Source organism: Ranitomeya variabilis, chromosome 2, assembly GCF_051348905.1.
Source record: "Ranitomeya variabilis isolate aRanVar5 chromosome 2, aRanVar5.hap1, whole genome shotgun sequence".
NCBI lineage: Eukaryota > Metazoa > Chordata > Amphibia > Anura > Dendrobatidae > Ranitomeya > Ranitomeya variabilis.
In genome coordinates, this window is record NC_135233.1 from 516,681,121 (window position 1) to 516,691,120 (window position 10,000).

The 10,000-nt window shown below is 37.2% G+C and overlaps 9 non-coding genes across 9 annotated transcripts; all 9 read left to right on the forward strand.

Moving 5' to 3' along the window:
* The first annotated feature begins 598 nt into the window (after positions 1-598).
* Positions 599-680, forward strand: TRNAS-AGA (transfer RNA serine (anticodon AGA)). Its single transcript has one exon. It is a non-coding gene; the product is annotated as a tRNA-Ser (tRNA).
* Positions 681-1,344: 664 nt separating this feature from the next.
* TRNAQ-CUG (transfer RNA glutamine (anticodon CUG)) lies at positions 1,345-1,416 on the forward strand. Its single transcript has one exon. It is a non-coding gene; the product is annotated as a tRNA-Gln (tRNA).
* A 967-nt stretch (positions 1,417-2,383) lies between these two features.
* Positions 2,384-2,465, forward strand: TRNAS-AGA (transfer RNA serine (anticodon AGA)). The gene has a single exon. It is a non-coding gene; the product is annotated as a tRNA-Ser (tRNA).
* Positions 2,466-3,129: 664 nt separating this feature from the next.
* TRNAQ-CUG (transfer RNA glutamine (anticodon CUG)) lies at positions 3,130-3,201 on the forward strand. Its single transcript has one exon. It is a non-coding gene; the product is annotated as a tRNA-Gln (tRNA).
* A 1,713-nt stretch (positions 3,202-4,914) lies between these two features.
* On the forward strand, positions 4,915-4,986 carry TRNAQ-CUG (transfer RNA glutamine (anticodon CUG)). Its single transcript has one exon. It is a non-coding gene; the product is annotated as a tRNA-Gln (tRNA).
* A 967-nt stretch (positions 4,987-5,953) lies between these two features.
* TRNAS-AGA (transfer RNA serine (anticodon AGA)) lies at positions 5,954-6,035 on the forward strand. Its single transcript has one exon. It is a non-coding gene; the product is annotated as a tRNA-Ser (tRNA).
* Positions 6,036-6,699: 664 nt separating this feature from the next.
* On the forward strand, positions 6,700-6,771 carry TRNAQ-CUG (transfer RNA glutamine (anticodon CUG)). Its single transcript has one exon. It is a non-coding gene; the product is annotated as a tRNA-Gln (tRNA).
* A 1,713-nt stretch (positions 6,772-8,484) lies between these two features.
* Positions 8,485-8,556, forward strand: TRNAQ-CUG (transfer RNA glutamine (anticodon CUG)). Its single transcript has one exon. It is a non-coding gene; the product is annotated as a tRNA-Gln (tRNA).
* A 967-nt stretch (positions 8,557-9,523) lies between these two features.
* TRNAS-AGA (transfer RNA serine (anticodon AGA)) lies at positions 9,524-9,605 on the forward strand. The gene has a single exon. It is a non-coding gene; the product is annotated as a tRNA-Ser (tRNA).
* The last annotated feature ends 395 nt before the right edge of the window (positions 9,606-10,000 follow it).

Sequence of the window (10,000 nt, forward strand, 5' to 3'; positions counted from 1 at the left end):
TTCTTGTGTTTTTCAGAATTTCCTACAGCGGTTTGTAAGCATTTTTGGTGGTGTTTCTCTAAAATTATTTTGGGCATCTTTTGAGTCTGTTTTTGTGGCTTTTCTTTGTAGCTCACAAAATGCACCAAAAGTCTCTCAGGAACATTGAAGGAGTTTTCCTAACCTTGCCATTGAATTGTATTATAAGTATGGAGCTCTTCTAAATGAAAAACACCTGAAGAATGATATGCTTATTTTAGTTAACCGCTTGGCATTTTTGGAAACTTGATGTGGTTAAAAGACGCCCAAAAGCATGATAATATGAACAGCAAGTCTTTTTTACGTGGAAATTAATTTGTTCAGTGTTTTCAGCATTTTCAGATTAATTTTCAGGATGTTTTTGGAATGGACCCACTCCAAATCCGCCTTATAAAGAGGTAAAAGTCTTAAACTGTGCATGATTCCCATTGATGATGACTTTAAATCAGATTTTTACATTTTACTGGGACCTGGAAATTTGTTTCTATTTTCTGAGATGTTTTCCAGAGGGATAATCACTGATCTTGATCATGGTGCTATAAGAAAAGGTGTTTGATTCTCATCAAAAATCAACGTCTAAGTAGTCGTGGCCGAGTGGTTAAGGCGATGGACTAGAAATCCATTGGGGTTTCCCTGCGCAGGTTCAAATCCTGCCGACTACGAATATGTTCATATAGTTTTTTGACTGATTACCTGAGAAGATAAATTTGCGTGTGTCCTGTTTTATGCCACATGAAGGTGATATGCGAACTTTGGGCAGGGTTTCTAGAACCAGACTGACTTGATTTTTGGATGCATTTTATATAAGCCGATCTGACGCTACATCCCACGTGCGTCATTCCACTAATTAAAAGAAGCGCCATGAGTGCCACCAGGTAAGTGGTGCATCTCCCTCTTTTGTCTAGCAGTTACAGACCACTGCTTTGGCAGATGTACTGAGACATGCACTTTTATTCACAGCAACCTTCAATTATCTCTTGGATAAAACTTTTTACCACACAATGAAAATTTTTTAGCCACTTCTGGATGAACAGCTTTCTAACAGTATAAGTTTTGCAGTTATTTTTTTCTTACCTTTTTTCCAAGTAACAGATCCAACACTCTATTTACTAGCCACTTTTCATCAACATTTAAAACTGTCATTGTTGAGATATCATGGAACTCTTGGCACACTTGTGGAAATAAAGTTTAGGAGATATTAATTTACCTTTGTGTATTAATTGTAGATTTGCACTACAGCTTTAGAGCCTTTTTTCACCATGATTCATGAGTTCATATGTGCTTTTTAGCACAAAAAAACTGCAGCCAGTTATTTTTTGTGCGTGTGGTTCCATGGTGTAATGGTTAGCACTCTGGACTCTGAATCCAGCGATCTGAGTTCAAATCTCAGTGGAACCTGGGCAGCTCTTTGTACATGTGTTTCAGTTTTTGCACTTACACTGAGTTCTCCTGTGCCAAAGGTTTAACATAAAAAGATAAAAAGAGAAAGTTAAAATCAACATGCAAAACAAAGATTTGAATGTTCCAAGCATCCATGGAGTGATCACTTTGAGTTCTATGGCCAAATCTACCTTTAAAGCAGGATTACGGAAACTTTAAATTGACTTTAAGTTACAGCACTCTTACGAACTGTGTCACGCAAAGCAACCATACCCTATGATTTATGTCAATGTTCACATAACACTTTTTCCAGGTGTATGAAACTGACAAGGATTTGAAGTTGAAATGGCTTCAGGAAATGTTGGCGTTTTCTTCCTGAATCATCTTTTCTTGTGTTTTTCAGAATTTCCTACAGCGGTTTGTAAGCATTTTTGGTGGTGTTTCTCTAAAATTATTTTGGGCATCTTTTGAGTCTGTTTTTGTGGCTTTTCTTTGTAGCTCACAAAATGCACCAAAAGTCTCTCAGGAACATTGAAGGAGTTTTCCTAACCTTGCCATTGAATTGTATTATAAGTATGGAGCTCTTCTAAATGAAAAACACCTGAAGAATGATATGCTTATTTTAGTTAACCGCTTGGCATTTTTGGAAACTTGATGTGGTTAAAAGACGCCCAAAAGCATGATAATATGAACAGCAAGTCTTTTTTACGTGGAAATTAATTTGTTCAGTGTTTTCAGCATTTTCAGATTAATTTTCAGGATGTTTTTGGAATGGACCCACTCCAAATCCGCCTTATAAAGAGGTAAAAGTCTTAAACTGTGCATGATTCCCATTGATGATGACTTTAAATCAGATTTTTACATTTTACTGGGACCTGGAAATTTGTTTCTATTTTCTGAGATGTTTTCCAGAGGGATAATCACTGATCTTGATCATGGTGCTATAAGAAAAGGTGTTTGATTCTCATCAAAAATCAACGTCTAAGTAGTCGTGGCCGAGTGGTTAAGGCGATGGACTAGAAATCCATTGGGGTTTCCCTGCGCAGGTTCAAATCCTGCCGACTACGAATATGTTCATATAGTTTTTTGACTGATTACCTGAGAAGATAAATTTGCGTGTGTCCTGTTTTATGCCACATGAAGGTGATATGCGAACTTTGGGCAGGGTTTCTAGAACCAGACTGACTTGATTTTTGGATGCATTTTATATAAGCCGATCTGACGCTACATCCCACGTGCGTCATTCCACTAATTAAAAGAAGCGCCATGAGTGCCACCAGGTAAGTGGTGCATCTCCCTCTTTTGTCTAGCAGTTACAGACCACTGCTTTGGCAGATGTACTGAGACATGCACTTTTATTCACAGCAACCTTCAATTATCTCTTGGATAAAACTTTTTACCACACAATGAAAATTTTTTAGCCACTTCTGGATGAACAGCTTTCTAACAGTATAAGTTTTGCAGTTATTTTTTTCTTACCTTTTTTCCAAGTAACAGATCCAACACTCTATTTACTAGCCACTTTTCATCAACATTTAAAACTGTCATTGTTGAGATATCATGGAACTCTTGGCACACTTGTGGAAATAAAGTTTAGGAGATATTAATTTACCTTTGTGTATTAATTGTAGATTTGCACTACAGCTTTAGAGCCTTTTTTCACCATGATTCATGAGTTCATATGTGCTTTTTAGCACAAAAAAACTGCAGCCAGTTATTTTTTGTGCGTGTGGTTCCATGGTGTAATGGTTAGCACTCTGGACTCTGAATCCAGCGATCTGAGTTCAAATCTCAGTGGAACCTGGGCAGCTCTTTGTACATGTGTTTCAGTTTTTGCACTTACACTGAGTTCTCCTGTGCCAAAGGTTTAACATAAAAAGATAAAAAGAGAAAGTTAAAATCAACATGCAAAACAAAGATTTGAATGTTCCAAGCATCCATGGAGTGATCACTGTGAGTTCTATGGCCAAATCTACCTTTAAAGCAGGATTACGGAAACTTTAAATTGACTTTAAGTTACAGCACTCTTACGAACTGTGTCACGCAAAGCAACCATACCCTATGATTTATGTCAATGTTCACATAACACTTTTTCCAGGTGTATGAAACTGACAAGGATTTGAAGTTGAAATGGCTTCAGGAAATGTTGGCGTTTTCTTCCTGAATCATCTTTTCTTGTGTTTTTCAGAATTTCCTACAGCGGTTTGTAAGCATTTTTGGTGGTGTTTCTCTAAAATTATTTTGGGCATCTTTTGAGTCTGTTTTTGTGGCTTTTCTTTGTAGCTCACAAAATGCACCAAAAGTCTCTCAGGAACATTGAAGGAGTTTTCCTAACCTTGCCATTGAATTGTATTATAAGTATGGAGCTCTTCTAAATGAAAAACACCTGAAGAATGATATGCTTATTTTAGTTAACCGCTTGGCATTTTTGGAAACTTGATGTGGTTAAAAGACGCCCAAAAGCATGATAATATGAACAGCAAGTCTTTTTTACGTGGAAATTAATTTGTTCAGTGTTTTCAGCATTTTCAGATTAATTTTCAGGATGTTTTTGGAATGGACCCACTCCAAATCCGCCTTATAAAGAGGTAAAAGTCTTAAACTGTGCATGATTCCCATTGATGATGACTTTAAATCAGATTTTTACATTTTACTGGGACCTGGAAATTTGTTTCTATTTTCTGAGATGTTTTCCAGAGGGATAATCACTGATCTTGATCATGGTGCTATAAGAAAAGGTGTTTGATTCTCATCAAAAATCAACGTCTAAGTAGTCGTGGCCGAGTCGTTAAGGCGATGGACTAGAAATCCATTGGGGTTTCCCTGCGCAGGTTCAAATCCTGCCGACTACGAATATGTTCATATAGTTTTTTGACTGATTACCTGAGAAGATAAATTTGCGTGTGTCCTGTTTTATGCCACATGAAGGTGATATGCGAACTTTGGGCAGGGTTTCTAGAACCAGACTGACTTGATTTTTGGATGCATTTTATATAAGCCGATCTGACGCTACATCCCACGTGCGTCATGCCACTAATTAAAAGAAGCGCCATGAGTGCCACCAGGTAAGTGGTGCATCTCCCTCTTTTGTCTAGCAGTTACAGACCACTGCTTTGGCAGATGTACTGAGACATGCACTTTTATTCACAGCAACCTTCAATTATCTCTTGGATAAAACTTTTTACCACACAATGAAAATTTTTTAGCCACTTCTGGATGAACAGCTTTCTAACAGTATAAGTTTTGCAGTTATTTTTTTCTTACCTTTTTTCCAAGTAACAGATCCAACACTCTATTTACTAGCCACTTTTCATCAACATTTAAAACTGTCATTGTTGAGATATCATGGAACTCTTGGCACACTTGTGGAAATAAAGTTTAGGAGATATTAATTTACCTTTGTGTATTAATTGTAGATTTGCACTACAGCTTTAGAGCCTTTTTTCACCATGATTCATGAGTTCATATGTGCTTTTTAGCACAAAAAAACTGCAGCCAGTTATTTTTTGTGCGTGTGGTTCCATGGTGTAATGGTTAGCACTCTGGACGCTGAATCCAGCGATCTGAGTTCAAATCTCAGTGGAACCTGGGCAGCTCTTTGTACATGTGTTTCAGTTTTTGCACTTACACTGAGTTCTCCTGTGCCAAAGGTTTAACATAAAAAGATAAAAAGAGAAAGTTAAAATCAACATGCAAAACAAAGATTTGAATGTTCCAAGCATCCATGGAGTGATCACTTTGAGTTCTATGGCCAAATCTACCTTTAAAGCAGGATTACGGAAACTTTAAATTGACTTTAAGTTACAGCACTCTTACGAACTGTGTCACGCAAAGCAACCATACCCTATGATTTATGTCAATGTTCACATAACACTTTTTCCAGGTGTATGAAACTGACAAGGATTTGAAGTTGAAATGGCTTCAGGAAATGTTGGCGTTTTCTTCCTGAATCATCTTTTCTTGTGTTTTTCAGAATTTCCTACAGCGGTTTGTAAGCATTTTTGGTGGTGTTTCTCTAAAATTATTTTGGGCATCTTTTGAGTCTGTTTTTGTGGCTTTTCTTTGTAGTTCACAAAATGCACCAAAAGTCTCTCAGGAACATTGAAGGAGTTTTCCTAACCTTGCCATTGAATTGTATTATAAGTATGGAGCTCTTCTAAATGAAAAACACCTGAAGAATGATATGCTTATTTTAGTTAACTGCTTGGCATTTTTGGAAACTTGATGTGGTTAAAAGACGCCCAAAAGCCTGATAATATGAACAGCAAGTCTTTTTTACGTGGAAATTAATTTGTTCAGTGTTTTCAGCATTTTCAGATTAATTTTCAGGATGTTTTTGGAATGGACCCACTCCAAATCCGCCTTATAAAGAGGTAAAAGTCTTAAACTGTGCATGATTCCCATTGATGATGACTTTAAATCAGATTTTTACATTTTACTGGGACCTGGAAATTTGTTTCTATTTTCTGAGATGTTTTCCAGAGGGATAATCACTGATCTTGATCATGGTGCTATAAGAAAAGGTGTTTGATTCTCATCAAAAATCAACGTCTAAGTAGTCGTGGCCGAGTGGTTAAGGCGATGGACTAGAAATCCATTGGGGTTTCCCTGCGCAGGTTCAAATCCTGCCGACTACGAATATGTTCATATAGTTTTTTGACTGATTACCTGAGAAGATAAATTTGCGTGTGTCCTGTTTTATGCCACATGAAGGTGATATGCGAACTTTGGGCAGGGTTTCTAGAACCAGACTGACTTGATTTTTGGATGCATTTTATATAAGCCGATCTGACGCTACATCCCACGTGCGTCATTCCACTAATTAAAAGAAGCGCCATGAGTGCCACCAGGTAAGTGGTGCATCTCCCTCTTTTGTCTAGCAGTTACAGACCACTGCTTTGGCAGATGTACTGAGACATGCACTTTTATTCACAGCAACCTTCAATTATCTCTTGGATAAAACTTTTTACCACACAATGAAAATTTTTTAGCCACTTCTGGATGAACAGCTTTCTAACAGTATAAGTTTTGCAGTTATTTTTTTCTTACCTTTTTTCCAAGTAACAGATCCAACACTCTATTTACTAGCCACTTTTCATCAACATTTAAAACTGTCATTGTTGAGATATCATGGAACTCTTGGCACACTTGTGGAAATAAAGTTTAGGAGATATTAATTTACCTTTGTGTATTAATTGTAGATTTGCACTACAGCTTTAGAGCCTTTTTTCACCATGATTCATGAGTTCATATGTGCTTTTTAGCACAAAAAAACTGCAGCCAGTTATTTTTTGTGCGTGTGGTTCCATGGTGTAATGGTTAGCACTCTGGACTCTGAATCCAGCGATCTGAGTTCAAATCTCAGTGGAACCTGGGCAGCTCTTTGTACATGTGTTTCAGTTTTTGCACTTACACTGAGTTCTCCTGTGCCAAAGGTTTAACATAAAAAGATAAAAAGAGAAAGTTAAAATCAACATGCAAAACAAAGATTTGAATGTTCCAAGCATCCATGGAGTGATCACTGTGAGTTCTATGGCCAAATCTACCTTTAAAGCAGGATTACGGAAACTTTAAATTGACTTTAAGTTACAGCACTCTTACGAACTGTGTCACGCAAAGCAACCATACCCTATGATTTATGTCAATGTTCACATAACACTTTTTCCAGGTGTATGAAACTGACAAGGATTTGAAGTTGAAATGGCTTCAGGAAATGTTGGCGTTTTCTTCCTGAATCATCTTTTCTTGTGTTTTTCAGAATTTCCTACAGCGGTTTGTAAGCATTTTTGGTGGTGTTTCTCTAAAATTATTTTGGGCATCTTTTGAGTCTGTTTTTGTGGCTTTTCTTTGTAGCTCACAAAATGCACCAAAAGTCTCTCAGGAACATTGAAGGAGTTTTCCTAACCTTGCCATTGAATTGTATTATAAGTATGGAGCTCTTCTAAATGAAAAACACCTGAAGAATGATATGCTTATTTTAGTTAACCGCTTGGCATTTTTGGAAACTTGATGTGGTTAAAAGACGCCCAAAAGCATGATAATATGAACAGCAAGTCTTTTTTACGTGGAAATTAATTTGTTCAGTGTTTTCAGCATTTTCAGATTAATTTTCAGGATGTTTTTGGAATGGACCCACTCCAAATCCGCCTTATAAAGAGGTAAAAGTCTTAAACTGTGCATGATTCCCATTGATGATGACTTTAAATCAGATTTTTACATTTTACTGGGACCTGGAAATTTGTTTCTATTTTCTGAGATGTTTTCCAGAGGGATAATCACTGATCTTGATCATGGTGCTATAAGAAAAGGTGTTTGATTCTCATCAAAAATCAACGTCTAAGTAGTCGTGGCCGAGTCGTTAAGGCGATGGACTAGAAATCTATTGGGGTTTCCCTGCGCAGGTTCAAATCCTGCCGACTACGAATATGTTCATATAGTTTTTTGACTGATTACCTGAGAAGATAAATTTGCGTGTGTCCTGTTTTATGCCACATGAAGGTGATATGCGAACTTTGGGCAGGGTTTCTAGAACCAGACTGACTTGATTTTTGGATGCATTTTATATAAGCCGATCTGACGCTACATCCCACGTGCGTCATGCCACTAATTAAAAGAAGCGCCATGAGTGCCACCAGGTAAGTGGTGCATCTCCCTCTTTTGTCTAGCAGTTACAGACCACTGCTTTGGCAGATGTACTGAGACATGCACTTTTATTCACAGCAACCTTCAATTATCTCTTGGATAAAACTTTTTACCACACAATGAAAATTTTTTAGCCACTTCTGGATGAACAGCTTTCTAACAGTATAAGTTTTGCAGTTATTTTTTTCTTACCTTTTTTCCAAGTAACAGATCCAACACTCTATTTACTAGCCACTTTTCATCAACATTTAAAACTGTCATTGTTGAGATATCATGGAACTCTTGGCACACTTGTGGAAATAAAGTTTAGGAGATATTAATTTACCTTTGTGTATTAATTGTAGATTTGCACTACAGCTTTAGAGCCTTTTTTCACCATGATTCATGAGTTCATATGTGCTTTTTAGCACAAAAAAACTGCAGCCAGTTATTTTTTGTGCGTGTGGTTCCATGGTGTAATGGTTAGCACTCTGGACGCTGAATCCAGCGATCTGAGTTCAAATCTCAGTGGAACCTGGGCAGCTCTTTGTACATGTGTTTCAGTTTTTGCACTTACACTGAGTTCTCCTGTGCCAAAGGTTTAACATAAAAAGATAAAAAGAGAAAGTTAAAATCAACATGCAAAACAAAGATTTGAATGTTCCAAGCATCCATGGAGTGATCACTTTGAGTTCTATGGCCAAATCTACCTTTAAAGCAGGATTACGGAAACTTTAAATTGACTTTAAGTTACAGCACTCTTACGAACTGTGTCACGCAAAGCAACCATACCCTATGATTTATGTCAATGTTCACATAACACTTTTTCCAGGTGTATGAAACTGACAAGGATTTGAAGTTGAAATGGCTTCAGGAAATGTTGGCGTTTTCTTCCTGAATCACCTTTTCTTGTGTTTTTCAGAATTTCCTACAGCGGTTTGTAAGCATTTTTGGTGGTGTTTCTCTAAAATTATTTTGGGCATCTTTTGAGTCTGTTTTTGTGGCTTTTCTTTGTAGTTCACAAAATGCACCAAAAGTCTCTCAGGAACATTGAAGGAGTTTTCCTAACCTTGCCATTGAATTGTATTATAAGTATGGAGCTCTTCTAAATGAAAAACACCTGAAGAATGATATGCTTATTTTAGTTAACTGCTTGGCATTTTTGGAAACTTGATGTGGTTAAAAGACGCCCAAAAGCCTGATAATATGAACAGCAAGTCTTTTTTACGTGGAAATTAATTTGTTCAGTGTTTTCAGCATTTTCAGATTAATTTTCAGGATGTTTTTGGAATGGACCCACTCCAAATCCGCCTTATAAAGAGGTAAAAGTCTTAAACTGTGCATGATTCCCATTGATGATGACTTTAAATCAGATTTTTACATTTTACTGGGACCTGGAAATTTGTTTCTATTTTCTGAGATGTTTTCCAGAGGGATAATCACTGATCTTGATCATGGTGCTATAAGAAAAGGTGTTTGATTCTCATAAAAAATCAACGTCTAAGTAGTCGTGGCCGAGTGGTTAAGGCGATGGACTAGAAATCCATTGGGGTTTCCCTGCGCAGGTTCAAATCCTGCCGACTACGAATATGTTCATATAGTTTTTTGACTGATTACCTGAGAAGATAAATTTGCGTGTGTCCTGTTTTATGCCACATGAAGGTGATATGCGAACTTTGGGCAGGGTTTCTAGAACCAGACTGACTTTATTTTTGGATGCATTTTATATACGCCGATCTGACGCTACATCCCACGTGCGTCATGCCACTAATTAAAAGAAGCGCCATGAGTGCCACCAGGTAAGTGGTGCATCTCCCTCTTTTGTCTAGCAGTTACAGACCACTGCTTTGGCAGATGTACTGAGACATGCACTTTTATTCACAGCAACCTTCAATTATCTCTTGGATAAAACTTTTTACCACACAATGAAAATTTTTTAGCCACTTCTGGATGAACAGCTTTCTAACAGTATAAGTTTTGC